Consider the following 18069-nt stretch of genomic DNA (forward strand, 5'->3'; position numbering starts at 1 on the left):
AGAACAACCAGCCCCTTGTAGATTGCTTTTTCCATAACTGACTGGCAGAATTGAGTCCAATTCAATTCAGAAAACTTGCACTTACCCCTATTGTATTAGTGTTCCATTCTAGAATCTCTGTGAAAAATATGCATGAGTAAGAGCTGCTTACAATCTAACAGACAATATAGATGGAGAAACAAAAGGTTTCTAAATAAAGACAAAAATGTTATGAGAATATAAGAATATGAAAAAATTTTTAATTAAAAGGGAGTCTGGGAAGATCACCTAGACATAAGGCAAGCATTTCTGTATGGGCAACACTGTGTTTCCCACAATAAGGAATCTGGGAGTAGACAGTCCAGGGCACTATGGAACCTTAGTTATGTTCTTTCCAGGGTTTGGCTCCTTGTTTCCTCCTCACAGCTGCTTGATGACTTTTCCACCTCCAGGCATCATGTTCCACTTTCCAGGCAGAAAGAAGACAGAACAGGCTTAAGGGAAGTTTTCTGGAAGCTCTCAGCCCAAGTAGTTTCCATTTTCTTGATGGTCTGTCAAATGGCTCCCTTAGATCAATCGTAATTGGTGGGTAAGGAGAAGGGTGCTCTGAATGCTAGGTGGATCATGAGTTGGACCCACTCAACTGGAGATGAGGGGCCAGAAGAAGGCACAGAAAGAGCAAGATTAAGAAAGGAAATTAAGGGTTTATTTGGAGAATTGCATATAGAGGGAAAATCGTTCTATCACTGATTGAGTAAAGAGAGGAAAGGGAAGGATGTATCTTCCTTTTTCTTTTTCTTTTTCTTTTTTTTTTAATTAGAGACAGATTCTCAATATGTTGCCCAGGCTAGAGTGCAGTGTCTATTCACAGGTGTGATCATAGGGCAATATAGCCTTGACCTCCTGGCTTCACACAATACTCCTACCTCAGCCTGCAGAGTAGAGCAGGGGTATGTACTTCTATCACAGTGGGAAGTAGAAGGATGGAAAAGATTCCAGTGTTCAGTCTACCAGGTGTATTTACTGAACTTTTGGGAAACATATAGTACTAAGGTATAGTTCCATGGAGTTTATAGGTGGATTGTAGAAACATTTACAAAAAAAGAAGCAAAGCAAAAAAAAAAAAAAAATGCCAGAAAAGATGACAAAAAAGATTGAGAGGGGAGAAAGGAACAACGGAGGCAAGAAACAAAGTGGGGGGGGGGATAAAAAGAATAAAAAGAAGAAATAATGGAAAAGATAAATAAAATTCAGCATGAGTCCTGCCTCTGGGTAGCCTATAGTGATTGCTATAAGAGGAAAAAAAAAAAAAAAAAACAATGAAAAGGACAATAAAAACAAAGAAAGAAATAGCAGAATATATAATTTACAAGAGGTTGATATTCTAATTATTGCTTACTAGAGCTTTTTCTAATCTCTCTTTCTATTTTAAATGTATCTGTCAAATTAGACCATGGTGGTTTTTCTCATTTTACATAGAAAAGAAATAAGATACTGTACTAAATGGTGGGGAGACTCTGGATTTAGGCCTCTGTGTATCTAACTTGTTTGCTTAGAAATCACTGTAAGTTCTTTACACTTTCATTTCTTTGTTATAAGAAGTGGTAAAGATATGAACACGTTAAGTTGCTGAGAAGATGAAATATGTGTGCCAGTGCTTTGTAATGTATCTCTACTTAAGACATTATTATGATAAGATACGTTCTATATTATCCATTGTGCTTAATTTACATAATACTCTGAAGAATGGTGTAACAGATTGCGGCTTTCTATCCGTGAATGATTCCACCCTCCTATAACCTTTGGAGCTATTCTCAGGATCTCTGTCCTTTACTCTCTCACCTATTCAATTACTTAGTCCATCCATTTTTTCTATAGACCTATATCCCATTATCGCCAGCCCTATAGCCTCCCAATATATTTGCTTGTTCCAAGTAGTTGCGTGATTACTTGCCTCATATCTGATCTGCCTTCCTAATACGTGTTATTCGTATCTTCCTGAGTGACCTTCTAAAATGTAAAAACTGTCATTTTGCTAAATCCCATTCAACGATTCCTCTGTCTCTGTCTCAGACCTCCTTTCCCAAACACCTACATAGGAAACTCTTGTCCTTAAAAAAGGAGCTCGAGATTGAACAGAGTATAACATTGCATCATTCCTGATTCCTTACTCCTTCCCTATTAACAGATTTACCCAACCAAATCATTTGGCCTTTGCAGACCAACCACTGCACTGTGGCTGGGATGGACTTCCTGTCTCACTACTGGTAGCTGAGCCGTGGGACTTGTTTTGGGCAATAAATGTGGGCAGGTGCCACAGTGAGCCAGTTGTTCCCATTACATACCTCTACTTGCTTTTATGTGTTCCTGCCACTAGTTATTTGAACATTTACCAGACTGCCACCAATCTTGAGTGGATGAGAAACACAGGGAGAGACATGCAGCCTGGAGTCTGGAACCCAGAGCCTGAGTGGTATCAGAGCCACTGACTAATGGGCAAAGAACAAAAATACTCCTGTTCAGCTACTGAGTTCTGTTTTTTTTTTTTTTTCCTAATTTCAGATTGATATGAAGGTACAATTGCTTAAGGTACATCATTTTCCTTTCTAAGGTAAAGTTCAAGTTGTAGTTGAGCCCTTCACCCAGGTGATTTTTTAATGCAACAGTATTACAGCAAGAGGTGTGTGATCTGCTTAGTGAGAGAAATTATGTCCTCAGATTATGTTCAGGAAAAATAAGATGATAATCCCCTCCATAGTGCTAATATGCTAGTAGAAAGTAAGACCGATTACTGAACTAAACAGGGTGGCTCTGGGAAGTGCAATGAGAAAGGCCTGGAAACATGACTGGGAGAGATGAGAGAAAAGGGCACTTACTTTCTTGGAGGATCAGTGGAATCTTAAATGAGAGCACATTAGACCAGGCCCTTGAAAGAAAAACAGAATTCATTATTGCTGAGTTGGAGTGGAGGGCATTCAAGGCTGAAGAAACAGATGGAGTCAAGGCAGGAATGAGGAGCAGGACTTAAATGGCAGATACTGAGTGACTAAGTTTGGGGCCCAGGAGCAATGATACTCAATACTACCATGCATTATCATTTAAAAAAATTATTGCCGTTAACATTTTTGAACATTCACTTGTCAAAAAACGTGTTTTGTAGATAGATACTTGTTTAATACAGAGCAACACATGAAGTGGTATCATTATAATTCTCATTATAAGCATGAGAAAATTGAGGCTTAGAGGAGTTAAGCAACTTGCCTACACTAAATTAGTGTCAGCTGGCATGTGAATTTGAATTTGTCTGGATGCAAGCAAATACCACAAGGTAAATTTGGAAAGAATTATAGGGCTAATTTTTGAAAGGTGTTTCAGGGACTGTTACGATGTCTGTCTCAATATGCAATCAACTAGAAAAGTGACCAAAGGTCTTTGGGCAATGACATAATATCATGCCTATGTTTTGCAGCACTGTGCAAGATGGATAAAAGTGGGGAGGAAAATCATAGAATGTTTTCCTCCAATAACTCAAGAGCCCGCTCCAGTAACTCAAGATGAGAACCCGTGAGAGCCTGAATGTTAGTAGTAGCAAGTAGAAAATGAATGAAGAGGACATATTTAAGATGCCCATTGGGCTGGTGTTTACTACTTCCAGAACATAAGATGAAAAATTTGTAATATTAAATATTCATGACATAATTAAGAATAAACTATGTAACCCTGAAAAGCTACTTGCAACAGTAAGCTACCCTGAACTTAATTAAAGGCATTAAAGTCATTAAAGAATTAAAAATAAGATTTAAAGTATGAGAGGGACACATTAATTTCCTGGGACTGTTGGTGTTCATTGAGACTTAAAATCATTTGTTCAAGCAATATTATAATGCCTCACCAACATTTTGGATATATAACCATATTGTTTGTTTTACAGTCTGTAAAATTGTACCTAGCTCAGAGAAGGCAATTAATAAATATTTAAAAAATAAACAAACAATTGATAAGAATGCTTTATAATATACAACCTAAATAAGTTATTATATATTAGAAATCTCTTCCACTTTTTTCCTAAATTTATTTTTTTCCTCTCCTTTGTTTTCCCTTTCCTACATTTTTTTTATAAATATATTGTCAGAAAAGTGTTGTGCTTTATCTTACAGAAGCATGACATAAATTATGGTCTGGAATTCAGCCCACACAATCTTGTTAATCATGTGTCATTATATAGAAAACAACGCTGTTACTGCATATATAATTCACTCGAAACATAACTTATAATTAAATCAAAACAAAAGGCAAAACATTTGATTTTTTTGTTTGTACTATAAATTTAAAAAAATGAGGAAGAAAATGAAATATTTTTAGTGGAAATTTCTAAGTTCATTTCACGATTGTTCCAACAACTCTCAACAGTAAAGCCATTCATCCCATTTCACATCTAATTTCAATTAGAAATAGAAGAATTTTATTTTCTTGAACACAGGTGTTGTGCTAATGCCAGCTAGCCTTATGTTGATCACAGTTGTTTTTTGTTTGTTCGTGGCAGGTTAACACATTGAATTAAAAGGAACAAAGAAAGTAAAAAAGGAAATACATTTTTCTTATCACATTGAGGAAAATAAAATAAATGAAATATAGGGAAAGAAAGAAGGAGTAAAATAATTTAAGTGAGAAATTTCCAGAGATATTTTAAACGGAACTCTGTGAAATAAAAAATGAAAATAATGAGATCAAGTGAAATACTGAGGAAGTGATCATTCAGGTCCCCCCAAAACCCCTCTGGCCACAGACGGCCTAGAATTATGAAGTAGGGGTCAATGGGTTGCCAAACATTAGGATTTATGAAAATATTGCAAGTTGGATGTTTTTAAGGATAAAGATCTTGCAATTATTTATTTGCTTGTTCACATGCGTTACTAGTGTCGACGCTGGCTTCTCAAGGATTTTACTGTACCATAGTTAGATGTAAATCATCACCATCACCTTTCCTCACGTCTCTTCCCAGACCCTAGAGTGGTTGCATAATGACTAAATAGATAAATGAGTAAATTATATAGTAAATGTATGTGCATTTTAACTGAATTGATCCTTTTTTGTTGTTGTCATTTGCTGTTTTATTTTGTTAGGACCAGGAAAATCTCTTGATCGTTATTATGCTTTGAGGCAAATTTTGCTTCGCATTTCGGACACTAGTCAGGTCAAAGAGAGGACTTGACCCTTCATCCACTTTTCTTGGTCAGCAAAATCCACTGACATGTTGCTTCTGAAAAATAAAAGGGGACCATGTATAGCAATGGTTACATTATTGACCATCCACACAGATTCAGGGGAATCTGTTGAGCACATCTGTGATTACAGGAGATGAGGCTAAGATAACTTGAAGAAATCTATTTGAATATCTGAGGAAGCTAAAATCTCCCCAGAATATATAAAATGAGTTTATTTGAGGAGGTGTGTTGGAGTCTAGAGACCCGCTTTGGAACCTCCTTCTGTCTCCATGTCCTTGCATGACCCACGTTCCTTCTCTCAGGACTCAGGCCTTTTGTCTGCTCACAACCTACTACATATTCCCCAGGTGGAGAAGATGCCACTTCTAATTGCCTGAGGCCATTAACCTTGCTGATTTAAAGAAAATAAAATAGGGATGTGAAAATCCCAAATCCCAAATCTCATTCTGTCTCTGGATATTGTGATGAAAAGTAGAAAAAGAAAGGAATCTAGAGTGTGTTTTCACTGCTCTCCAAGGGGTACAGTCATGGGGAAGAAGAATATAGAAGCATGAGGTTAAGAGAGACCCTATGGATTAAGAGGAACTAGCAGGATTATTTTACATCAAAATGATATGCTCTGGGAAAAAAGAAAATGGAAGCTATTCTGCATTCTGAGCCTCTCTTTAAAGGCTTTGTTGTTGTTGTTGTTGTTGGGGAACCATGCAGAATGCCCTTAATGAAAACTACCACATTAGGGGGCACTGATTTGGAAGCCGTAGTAACTTCCATGATGCCCTCTTTAGTACAGACCAGGGGCATGGGTAGAGATTGTATTCTGAAGGGTTGGCAGGACCTACTGTGAATTTGAACCACAATAGACCTTGACAGTCATCAAGTTTTTCAGAGCATGAACTCTTAAGCTTTTGCCAGTCCCTGGCCAATCCCTGGCCTCTGATTCCTGCTCCTCCCTTACTAACTTTATCCCCTTAGGAAATTTCATAAGCTGCTCAAAAGTTGTCTTTTCTTGTCTTTAAGTTGGAATAGTAATATCTACTTCATAGTGGAGGTATCTTATGGTATTGCTGTATAGGTTGGCCATATTTATTAATTCACATAAAACACTAATAACAGGCTTGGATAGAATAAATATTAATAAATGTTATCTGTTTAAAAATTATTATAGTTCAATAAATAAGTACCTATAAAAGACAGTTCCAAAATATTTTCGTCATCTCCTATGCTTATTATATTAAATAAAATCATGTACCACATAAAAACATTTCAGTCAACAGCAGACTGCACATACATATATAATACATTGGTTAGCTCATAACCTTGCAATAACGTATTTTTACTGGAGTTTTTCAACGTTTAGCTACATTTAGACAGATAATACTTACTACTGTGTTACAAATGCCTGCAATATTCACAACAGTAATGTGTTGTATAGGTTTGTAGCTAGGAGTGGTAGGCTATACTACAGAGCGTAGGTCTGCAGTAGGCCATACAATTCAGGTTTGTGTAAGTGCACTCAGTAAGGTTCGCACAAAGATAAAATCACCTAAGGACACATTTTTCAAAATATATCCCCATGTTTAAGTGACACATGACTGCACTTGTAACATCGTAACATTTTAATTTCATAAAAATTTAATTTTACATCTATGGATACAAAAATGCTTTCCTTTCAAAAATGAAGTAATTTACAAATATTCAGTTAAAAATCTCAACATATTCTATCTTTGGACTAAATTGACAAATGCATGCTATAATAAAACGATTCCGTTATGTGCTTATAACAGAAAAATGTGAGCAGTGTGCGTGTTTATGTTTGCACCTTATGTTCATAAACTCCAGATAACATTTGTGGCAAATGAAGACTCGGAGATCAGTTTTGTGGAGAGGAGAACAATACCTAGAAAGCCTTGCCGTGATTTTTAGAGGGAAAAAACACATACTTAGGGAAATGTGATGGAGCGGTCACAGAAATTTTCCCTGATGGGAAATGTATGCATAATAAAAATGACTTTTAATATTCCTTATGATACTAAGTTGATGTTATTCAGCCACCATGCTTTCCTAATAGCACTAACTGATTTGAACTGAGGCGGCCACACTCTGTTACCTAATTCTACAAATGCTTGCATTTATGGAAATCTCCCAAATGAAGCCTGAATTTACAGAAAACTCACAGAATAAAGCCTGCTGACCTATATGAGTAAAGTACCAATTTTCATATCATTAGTACAGGGGGCTAACCAGTGAATGCATCACTCAGAAAATATTATAGACATATCCATTTTTTAACATGTCAGCATTCATTTGAAAGATCGTGTTGTTGATGTGTGTTTCAGAGTTTCCCCTCTCCGTCTTCTATACATGTTAGAGGCTCATGTGCAAAAACCTGCCCTTTTGGAGATAAAATGCCTATTTGTTAGGGAACAGATGGTGTTGCTCAAGTTCAGAGACGCATCTTGAGCAGAATCTCAAGGGGAGGAGTGACTGCGGGAGGAGGGGGGCTGGTGTAGTTTGAAAAGTCTTGCTGGGTGATTCCGATAGTCTCCCACCTCGCCCCCACTGTGCCACACTGAATTTAGAGCTTAGAGATACATAAATGTCATGGAGACGTTGATTTGAGCTGCAAAGTAAAAAATGAATTCTGTCCCTGCTAGAAACTTGTCTGATTGCTTTTCTTTGCATTTTATGTCATAATTCCCCAAACCTGAACATCCCAACAATATCTTGAAATTGGCTTGTTTGAAAACTTTTGATTATTTCTATCTGTATGGAGGCACTGTATTGCAAGCCTCACATGGTCATTCAAAGACAATTTTATTTTGGGTGAGTGTGTATATACATACATATGTGTAACATATATACACACACACACATATATGTGTATATATATATCAGGACAATGAATCGCAGATATGTGACATAATTTCAGCAATCATAACTACAACAATTATTAGTGAAAACATTAAAGTTGAGTTTGAGATTTAGAATAATAAAAATAATTATAAGCCAAAATTCCCTTTGAAAAGTTCTTCAAATCAGCTATGAGGAATAACATGTGTCCTGTGTATATAAAATTATGCAGTGATTTTTATGTATGCTAAAATTTAAGATCCACTTGTTAAACTAAAGGAAGATGGGGAAATCTGTATGCAGATGTCTGAGCATTTAAACTATTATGGGGACTTTATCTATATGTCTATAGGTTACTATATGCAATAAGAATAACCTAATCTTTGTACCTTCAATGAATCCTAAACAATAAAAAAAGAGGGAAGTAAACTATTATGAACTTCAGGGAGCTATTTAAGGCCAAGAAGTGAAGAAGGCCTAGGAGTAGTGCCAGAAAATTATCTGAGTTTCCCTAAGGGGTAACTAACTAAACTTTGCCACTCCAAAGGGCATTTGATGTGTTACCCTGAGGGTACTGAAGGCTCCCATCAAGGATGGGAGAATAACTGCATTTCCTTTGTTTGACTGCACCATAATCAGATGAATTTGAAATACCCCCAAAAAAGATTGTTAGAATTAGATAAGTTTTCTGTATACTAAGAGAAAATGCTGTATTTTAAGTTCTGTTCCAATAAGACTGTGGATGCTGGAAGGGCTCCATGTTTTCTGGAGGGTACTTTGTACAGTCCATCCCATGGGGTCCCCAGGGGATTTGTTTTAGTGTCCCCTTAGATATCAAACACTCAGATGTTCACGTCTCTCATTTAAAATGGCATAGTATTTGCATATAGCCTACACACATCCTACCTTGTACTTTAAATCTCTGGATTTAAAATTTTAATACCTAATACAATGTACATGCTATGTAAATAGGGGTTACATTATATTGTTTTTTATTTTACTATGTGTTTAGTGTTGTATTGTTATTTATTACGACTATTTTCTGACTATTTTTGCTCTGAGGTTGGTAGAACCCATGGACACAGAACCTGAGGATAAGAAGGGCCAACTTTAGGGAAAGAGAGAGACTAAATGAGTGAAATGTCACACTGGAATCCATGACAGTCCTAAGGATAAAAAACCTGGCTTAATGCTGAGGGGATGTCTCAAGATACTTGGCTAATGGTGGTCCCTGCATTTTGTGTTTTCCTATGAGTCAAGCAGCCCAGATTTCCATAATTAGTAACTGGTGGGTGGTGGTATATGTTTGTGTGTTGGGGGTGTACTTCTTTTTTTTTGTTCTTATTTTACTATCTTTAAAATTTCTTTCCATTTATGCATCTATATTCAGGTTTCAGAGGTTGAAGAAATCTTTTCCAAGCTAGCTAATGATTTTTATTTTTTTGAGACAGAGTCTTGCTCTGTCACCCAGGCTAGAGTGCTGTGGCATCAGCCTAGCTCTCTGTAACCTCAAACACCTGGGCTCAAGCAATCCTCCTTCCTCAGCCTCCAGAGAAGCTGGGACTGCAGGCACCCACCACAATGCCCAGTTAATTTTTCCTTGTTTTAGTAGAGATGGAGTCTTGGTCTTCCTCAGGCTGTTCTCAAACTCCTGAGCTCAAGGGATCCTCCCGCCTTGGCCTCCCAGAGTGCTATGATGACAGGTGTCAACCATCACACCCGGCCCTGCTAGTGATGTTTTGAGAGATACAGAAGTTTCCTATCTGCCCTGCAGAGGGTCATACACTCTGCATGCTGAAGTGTCCCCAATCTGCCTCTCCTGCATATGGTCGCAGTCTTTTGGCCTCTGTCACCATGACAGCAGCTCTGCCTTTCTCTGGCCATTGGCACAAAGCACAAAGCTTAGTAGGAGGTCAATGAATATTTATGAAATGCTTAGGGAATAAATGATTGAATTGATATATAACTCCTTATTTCCCCTTTTAAGCAGGGCAGAGAGCATGTGTATCTGTGTCTTACATCTGGCCATTCACTTACTGGGTCTGACTGAGGAGGACTTTGAAATACTCGACTTTCCTAGTTAGAATCAGCTCTCTCCTGATTCTGTTTACCTCAAAGAAATGTAACAGGGCTTAATCAATACTCTAAAAGGGAGCTCTCATTGAAGGGCAGAGGACAAGGTGATTTGTTGAGGGTATCTCTGAACACCTAGTTCTGAACATTTCACTCCTCAGCCCCAGCACCAATAACATACAGCCAGAGTTCACATCCTCTCAAAGGTGTTTTCTCATGGGGCCACATATTCTCAACTAAGCACGGACAACAGCCTGTTTTCCTCAAAATAGGACGTTATGATGTTCACAAAAATGGCTTTGCTACATTCTCAGAAAGCACCCAATATAACATGAACAGGAGACATACGGTCATGTTTCAAATGATAGAATCTGAGCTCTTCTGGTGGTGCTGGGGTGACTTTGTAGAAATGTCATTTGGCTTCAAGTCTCGCTGGGTCTCCGATGCTTTCATTTAATGTCATCTTTTCTCCTGATGCTCATAGAAACACCCAGAGGAGCTCTTTCCCTTCTGGCTCAACTGTAGAGACTTCATTCCAACTTCTTATTCTCCAACTCTGTACAAGCCTCTAGTTGAGAAACTGTGCCTTCCATAGTCGATGGTCAGGCTGTGGGGATTTAAGTAATGAAGAGGCCATTCTACCTTTCTTGCATTATTTGTTTAACCCAGCCCTAGATTATTTCTTGATTCTTTTTTCTTAGTTTGTATGTATTTATTATTCAATTTTTGGTTGACATGCAATAATTGTACATATTTATGAGATACAACATGATATTTCAAATTGATATGCAAGGAGTAATGATCAAATCAAGGGAACTAGCTTATCTATCACCTGGAACATTGATCTTGTGTGTGTTGTGAACATTAAAAGTCATTTCTTCTAGCTTTTTAAAAATATACCCTGCATTGGTGTTCATTGTACTCACCCTATGGTGCTAAAGAACACAAGGACTTACTCCTCCAATGTAGCTATAACTTTGTACCCGTCAACCAAGTTCTCCCCATTCCAACACTCCCCTCTCCACTTCCTAGCCTCTAATAACCGCAATCCTACTTTCAACTTCTACAAATGTAATTGTTTTAGGTCCCTCATGTAAGTGAGAACACGTGGCATTTGTCTCTCTGTGTCTAGGCTCCCATGTGTAGCCTCAAGTGACAGGATTTCATTCTTTTTATGGCTGAGTAGTATATACCCTATCTTCTTTCCACTGTGTATATACCCTATCTTCTTCATTCATTGTTTGTTGATGGGCATTTAGGCTCATTTTGTATCTTGGTTATTGTGAACAATTCCATAATTAACATTAGCGGGCATATATCATTTTTGATATACTGATTTTCTTTCCTTTGCATATATACACAGTAATGGGGTTTCTAGATAGTATGCTACTTTTTTTTTTTTAAGAGACAGAGTCTCACTTTGTTGCTCTCGGTAGAGTGCCATGGCGTCACACAGCTCACAGCAACCTCTAGCTCCTGGGCTTAGGTGATTCTCTTGCCTCAGCCTCCCGAGTAGCTGGAACTACAGGCGCCCACCATGATGCCTGGCTTTTTTTTTTTTTTGTTGTTGCATTTTGGCTGGGCTGGGTTCAAACCTGCCACCCTTGGTATATGGGGCCGGCGCCCTACTCACTGAGCTGCAGGCATCGCCTGATAGTATGCTATTTTTATTTTCAGTTTTTTGAGAAATATCTGTATCATTTTCCACAATGGCTATCTATGCTAATGTACATTCCCATCAACAATGCAAATGTGTTCCATTTTCTTTATATTATCTCCAGCATTTGTTGTTTTTTGTCTTTTTGATGATAGCCATTCTAAGTGGGGTGAAATGATATCTACTTGTGCTTTCAATTTACATTTCTCTGACAATGAAATGCAATACATTTGGATTCATTTAATAAAATTAATATTTTTGCTTACTCATTTTTCTGTCAAGAAAACATTTTCAAAATCTGGAGAGTAATAGTTACTTTTTAAAAAAGAAGTTAAAACCAAGCCAGAAGATAAAACATATAGATATCATATGTTAGCAGTGTTTATGCAAATACAAATTAAATCCTAGAACAGAGAAGAATGGATGTACACATATAGATATAGAAACTCTGGTGATATTTGGTGAATTAAATAAATAACGGAGATGATACAGGCTTGAAAACTGGCAATGTTATAGTACTTATCACAGAAGGAAATGGGTAAATTTTACATATTTAATTTGGATAAACTTGTATCACTTTGCAGGAAAGTTATAGGTCAGATGATTTGTGAGGTTTAATATAACTTAAAGTTCTTTAGCAGCCAGCATGAGTCTTTAAGAAAACTTTGTATGAATATAACATTTTCTTTTTGCACTATTGTCTCAAGGGAACAATTTTGACCATTGCTCTTTTTATTTTTTTTAATTTCAGGATATAATGTGACAGTACAAACAAGTAGGTTACAAATTTGCATTTGTTAGGTACAGCCCCTCTTGCAGTTGTGTCTCACACCCAAAAGGTGTGTCATATACCCTGACATTGTGCCTATTAAGTGGGAACACAATAATCCTCCCTCCCCCCTACTTGGTCACCCTACTCCCAACTTGAATTGAATTGAGTTTTTCTCTCATGTGGGCATGTATTAGATCATCTATTGGCTTCATAATAGTATTGAGTACACTGGATATTTGGTTTTCCATTCTTATGATGCAATTTGGACTATTGTTAACTCAAGGGAATGCCATAGATGGCAGGTTAATTTTTCCCTGCTGTAAGTGTGGACAAGATGTAAACATGTGACCTACGTAAGTAAGAACAGCTAGGATCAGTGGTATTATTAGTGAAACAAAGTCTGTCTAACCAATGAAGCTGAATCTCCAGTGATTATGGAAATGGATCCATCTAACACTGCATGGTGTCTGTGTTTGAGGATGGAAAGGGGACTCTTTACCTTAAAAGTATAATGACACTTTGCCTTAAAAGTATAGATTACTTCTCCAGAGTGATGATTCTTTTTAATATTATTTGAGGCAGGGTGTTCTCAAGATGGTGTAGCACACGTTAACATTATGTTCCGTACCACTGCACTCCAGAAAAATTAAGAGAAATTAGAACTTCATATCAGTTGGGTAGAAAGTTTGAGTGCTAGTGAGTGATAAAAGAATCCTTTCTTCCACTGCCTTGTCTCTTTTCCAATCTGAGAGTATCTTAGACAATGAAATTCAGATTTAGTTAATGTGGACATAAAGGGTCAGTGATACCCTGTTTCCCCGAAAATAAGAGGTGTCCTCCCAAAGATGCGCTAGGTCTTATTTTTAGGGGACGTCTTATCTTTTGGAGGATGTCTTATTTTCGGGTAAACAGGGTAGCTATTAATCTGCAGGGAAACTGTGCCCTGATCTTTAGCATAAAACTCACATCCTGCTTGAGAGACCTGGAGAATCACGAGAATGGCATGTGAGTTGTGTGTGTGCAGATCAGAAAACCGGCCTCCAAGAGAATATGTATATATGAGGTATGACAATAATAATTATGGTAAAGATTGTCTAGAGTCCAAAGGTCTCTTGATGCTGGAGGCAGAGGTCGTGCTCAAGATCTGTGGTTTTGCAAAAACAAGTGTGGAGACCTTCTGTCTGACCTTCTCCATGTCCTCCCTAATCAGTGCTAATGTTGGGCAAGCAGCTTTGTCTACTTCTTCCTGTTTTATGATTATAAATATGGACCTGAGGTTAGCTCAGGAGGGCTCCTCCCAGAGTTCCTCAGTCCTCCAACATGGACTTGTGTCAAGCCTCTTCATTCCTCGTGCCAAGACCTCCTCATCTTGTCTTATTTTTCTGGAATGCAGTGGTACTGAGCATAATGTTAACGTGTGCTACACCATCTCGAAAACTCCATGCCTCAAATGATTTTACAAAGAATCATCACTCGGGAGAGAAGTAATCTATACTTTTAAGGCAAAGTGTCATTATACTTTTAAGGTAAAGAGTCCCCTTTCTATCCTCAAACTCCTTCATTAATCTCTCTCTTCTTTCTGTTGTTTTGGCATGGATTATTTTGCTAGAGGAATACTGGACTAGATCAGAGGTCTCTTAACTTTCCTAAGTACTAAAAATTGATGTTGATCAGCCTGAGCGTAATGGAGAAATTGAGCCTGGTTTCCTTTCCCTCTTTGCCTTTTACAATCTCCCTTCTCTTACTTCACAAAAATGGGGCACATTTCTCTCCAATACCATGTTCCAACCATTGTTGAATTGTCTTGTATAGAAGTCACACTCTTAACACTAAATGAAACGGCTACCACAGATGTGGGAGTTTGTTCCGAGGAAGTAAATGAATCTAATAACAATACCAAATCCATTTGAATGTCATGGTTTTTGAGTCTTTGCTTTCAACAAAATGTAAGAGGTGTCTAATTGATTTGTTATTTGATGCTAGCTCAAATGGAATAGAATTGATAGTGATGATTATTTTGTCTGGCAATAAATAATATTCATCCCTGGATACATAAATTAATTGGGAAATAACACTGAACCATCTCATTAAGAAATACATTTCTAATAATATTTTGTTCCTTATGTATAAAAATTATTATGAAACATGGAATATATTCATGTTATTTAATTCATGAATTTATTTTTCCATTTAATAGCTGTAATTATATCTCAATCAAAAGAAATATTTAGCACTTGGGAGCTTATAGTTAGAGAAACTTTTTAAAAAACTAAATTTCAATTTACATACATATTATGTAGCTGATAAATATAATGGGGGATCAAAAAAGACAAAACCCTTTTTCCTTTTATTCATTAATCTGAATAAAATTATCTGCATAAGTGAAATAATGTTAAATATTTCTGACTAAAGAGATTTCATATTTTTTCACATGAATAATGGCAAATATAAAATTGCTTTGGTATTTAGATTCTACCAGCTACATTTTGAAATGATGTAAGATTTCTATTTTAAAAATGTCAATAATTTTAACATGTTAGAAATTATATAATTTGCAACTACTTCAGTTTTATAAAAAATTTAACATCAATTAAAAATTGTGAAGAGATTCATAAGCTTTCAAAATTCTTTTAGGTGATATTGACGCAGAAGTTTCAAGACAAATTGACTAGTTCTGGTGTATTTATATGTTATCCAAAAAAAAAAAATCATTCAACTAATAAAAATTATAACCTAGAAATGAAGAGTAATGTAAGTAGAAGGAACCTCTAGTGATTATCTAGTGTAGTTTTTAGGTTATTGTCCAGATGGTATTTTTTCTTGAATTTTATGAGCTGAGACTTATTTATTGGACACGCTAATGATTGCTGTTCTAGGACATGGACTTGTTATGTGGAAAGAACCTGCTGTGAATATGAATCTGAATTGAATTGCATTCAGAGTTTATCTATTGAAAAACAAATAACTGCTCAGCTTATAGAAAAATGATTTTTTTTCTATAAAATCTAAAATGATTTATAGATTTTATAAATAAAATCGTCTATGTGTTCCAGTTAAAATTATATGCACATATGCAAACATATGTGTATTATACAGGGTACGCGTATATTATATACTATTTTAAATGGTGCCATGTGTATTATTAACTATTATTAATTATTATTATATAACACAAGAGAAATTGATTTTAACTGAAATTTCTAAGCTTGTATATTACTTAGATATAGCAAATACCCAGAAAAGAAATATCAATTGTATAATAAATGTCAGTTGAAAGATATAACATACATTTTTCTAATGCAGGATCACTTTTTCCTGTGTTTATCTGTATCCATTTAAAAAATTAATACGATTACTGTTTGAAATATTTTTAGAAGATCCAATAAGACTGGGTACAAAGTAACATATTTTGAAGTTAGAAATTTCTTAACATTTTTTCAAAGTACCTGTATTTATTATGGCAATGGTAATATTTATAGTAGTAATTAGAATTTAATAATAGACATTATAGTTTATAATGGATGCTGATTCAGTTAGATTCCACAATTAACAGCCTACTCAATTACCCTATAGTAATTAGGCTTTAGTATATTAAATACAACATCAAAAACAAATTATTTGTATCTGAGTTGAAAAACTGCAGGCAGATGAAAATAGCAGCTGCTCTTAATAACTGGATAGGATTTTGTTTTATGTGTTTTAAATACATTTTGAGATCTTGGCTGAGGAGCTTATTAGATGAGAGAAAATAACCCTACTAGTGTGATTTGTATTATTATCCTAATTAAAATTGACAAAGTTCTCAATTTGAAATCATCTTTCATAAAACAGATGTGCATTTCCTGGATGAGCTACATCTTATATAATAAAAACTTGAGTTACAATAACCAGATTATGTATGATCCTAGATGAAAACCAGCCTAATTTATTTAAAAAAGTATTTGCACTTAGAAAGTACTTCTAGATCTTTCCTGGAAATTGGATGTATACTGGTAATTGCTGATTTTTAGCAATGGATGTATATTATGGCACAGATCATTTATTCTTCTAATCATCATATTTTTACTGTGACAATCTTGAGGTTCACCTCATCGTGCAAATAGAAAGCATGGAGTGTGAATGGGAGTTCCCAACATGAGCATGTGATTTAGCCTCAGTCAGTTTTAGCTTTTTAGGTTGTTTATGGATGATGCTCAGATCATGAGACGCAATAAACTCATAGCACACAGTGATCAAATCATGATTGCCACGTCGTGGTGACCCCTTGTCTCGTAAACTTAAAAAAGATCTATTTGTATGCTTATACAATGTTTTTACTTCCCAATGTAGGTATACATTTTGAGAGCATTGGGAAATTAGACTGTAATAATATCGAGAGGAAGGCATTCAGAGGAAGGCATCCAGGATTTTAAGAAGTCTAGAAAACAGACAGCATCAACTGAAATTATTTAGACTTGAAAGAGTAGACTCAGTGGAGACATCTTTAAATATTTAAACAACTCTGAAATAATAAAAGCATTAGAATTTTCTTATGTTGGTCCAGAATTCAGAGCTAGGACTAATAGAAGAATTGAAAAGAATATAGATTTTGTCTTACTGTAAGAATTACTTTTAAAGGCCAGGTTTTTGGCAATGGAATAAACTATTTCATAAGACGGTGGGCTACTTACTCATGGTGTAGTTACCTAAGCCAAGCATCTTTTAGAAACATTGTAAAAGATACTAAAATCCAGGATTCCTATATGTTTTGAGGTTTTTATATACTTTTAAATTTCCCCTAAAATTCTAAAATTGGCTGTTTTAGACATGGATTTAGAAAATATTTCTTTACTCTTATTTATGGTGACAAAAGAGTTGTGATTTTGAATGCCTGTCCATTCATTCAATCAACTGATATTTATGGACATTTACTCGGCAGGTGTGTTATTAAGGACTAGGATAGGATGACAGCTAAATGAGATCTAGTGCCAGCTTTATGGAAGTCATAGATTAGTTTATATCACTCAGGAGTGATAGAAACAAATGGGCAATTGCAAATTTTGATAAATGGTGTGGAGCAGGCACACAGTACTTTGTGACCTTAAATTAAAGCCACACGCTTCTTTCTGTCTTCACCATGACCATCGAGTCCAGCCCACATAATCTCTCCCCTGAGGTACCACAGAGCCTGCTAACTGGGCTCCTTGCCTCTGCTCATGCTGCCCTCCAAACTTGTCTCAGATCTACCAGTGTCTTTCCCCCCAAATGCAAATCAGATCATGATTCCACCTTGCTAAAACCCTGCAACCCTTCTCATTGTCTTGAAGACCACCACTCTTAACTTGGCCTTAAAAGAGTTTATAATATAACCCATGCATATCTCAAACCGCTTCCCCTCCTTTTCTGTATTCCAGTCACTTGGGTTTTCTGCTATTTACAGCCTTACTCATTATTTTCTGCAACAGGGTCTTTGCACAGGCTGTTCTTTCTCCCTGTCACACTCTTTATTCCTTCTCCTTCATCTACGTAACTCC

This window comes from Nycticebus coucang, chromosome 1 (assembly GCF_027406575.1).
Source record: "Nycticebus coucang isolate mNycCou1 chromosome 1, mNycCou1.pri, whole genome shotgun sequence".
NCBI classification, from domain to species: domain Eukaryota; kingdom Metazoa; phylum Chordata; class Mammalia; order Primates; family Lorisidae; genus Nycticebus; species Nycticebus coucang.